Source organism: Tasmannia lanceolata, unplaced genomic scaffold (genome assembly GCF_043159265.1).
Source record: "Tasmannia lanceolata isolate RefF3 unplaced genomic scaffold, GAP_Taslan_0.1 ptg000006l, whole genome shotgun sequence".
Classification (NCBI taxonomy): Eukaryota; Viridiplantae; Streptophyta; class Magnoliopsida; order Canellales; family Winteraceae; genus Tasmannia; species Tasmannia lanceolata.
In genome coordinates this window covers 43,972,810-43,974,203 of record NW_027518683.1, presented here as the reverse complement: position 1 = coordinate 43,974,203, position 1,394 = coordinate 43,972,810, and the positions used below count along the sequence as shown (strand labels likewise).

The following is a 1,394-nucleotide window of genomic DNA, read 5'->3' as shown; positions in this document are numbered from 1 at the left end:
AAAAGGAAACCCTCTAAATGAGACAAGGCTCGTCTCCAAATAGGGGCTCTAATATGAGGCTAGGTAAGCCTCCTAAAGGGGGAACTCTCTAAATGAGATAAGGCTTGTCTCCAGACAGGGACTCTGTAAATGAGGCAAAGCCTGCCTCCTATGGGATAGACTCTAAACAACAAGGCTTGTCTCTGAAAGAGAACTGCCTTTCGAGATGAAACATGTCTCCTAATGGGGGAATCAAATATCTAAAGGTATTTAAAAGGACTTGGAAAGTCTACTAAAGAGGGCAGTGTTACTTGGATTGAGCAAGTCCCCTAATGATGGGCTTGGGCTAACGCCTTCATTGCCCTTTCCAGCCTTCTCTACGCAAATATCAACCATGTACTTGAGAGCCTCGTGCTTATGAAGAAAAGATTGGGATGCAAATCCCTCAATCGGCATCCACTGGGCTGCCTCTATTTCTGATTCTTGCTTCTCAATGTCAAAGGAGAGAGGGTGCAGCATGCATATAAAGAATAAATCTGACTTCCCAAATAATGACCTGTGGCTTTGCCTGAACGCAAGTACTTCCACAAACTCTATGTCGATTCCTGTCTCTTCTTTGACTTCCCTTATTGCGCCAGCAAAAATATCTTTACCCTGGTTAACAACTCTAGTAGGAAACTTCTATATACCAGTGCCCTGGAGACTGCCAAACTTTTCCTGTACTACAAGCACCTCTCTTCTATCATTCATCACAAAACCACCAACACCCACTGTGTGCGTAGCATTTACAGGGAGAGTATGAACAGTATCAGGAATCCAATAAACAAGCATCAAGTAATTTGGCTCTGCATGATGGTACCAACTGTAGCTTGAACAAGATTTGCATGTTCAATGGGCAATTTGATCCAAATACCTTTCTTTCCCTGTTGCCTCCATTTGGATATTGACATTCTTAATGAAGAAACAAAGGCTCCTGCATCCATAGGTTCCCTTATGTCAACAGTGATGCCTCCGAATCTGTCATTAACAGCAGTAAGTATTTCAACTGTCTCTCTACTATCAGTTGACAATGCTGCCACAGGTGACAATGGACTTGCCGAGGCTGACATGGATCTGATATTCACAGATCTAACCTCAAAACCTATCATTTTTTGGTATAGAGTGGCCTTTGAGCTACTGTTAACTTTTTATTTGATGAGGTTGGCCACCACAATGTCAATGGGAGGAGATGCTAAATTTTCAACAACAGACCTCCTCCACGAAATCAAACCATCTTTTTCCACTGGTTTGGTTATAGATTGAATTTGTTGTGCCCCATAAGAATATAAGAAAAATACGGACGAGATGAGGAGAATTGTAAATCTCAGGTCTTTGATAAGGTGAGACTAAAATCCAAATAACAATAGTTCTATTTC

At 41.8% G+C, this 1,394-nt stretch overlaps 1 pseudogene; it reads right to left on the bottom strand.

Annotated features, from left to right (window-relative positions):
• Positions 1-249: 249 nt before the first annotated feature.
• On the bottom strand, positions 250-1,127 carry LOC143879043 (nudix hydrolase 2 pseudogene; annotated as a pseudogene).
• Positions 1,128-1,394: the final 267 nt, after the last annotated feature.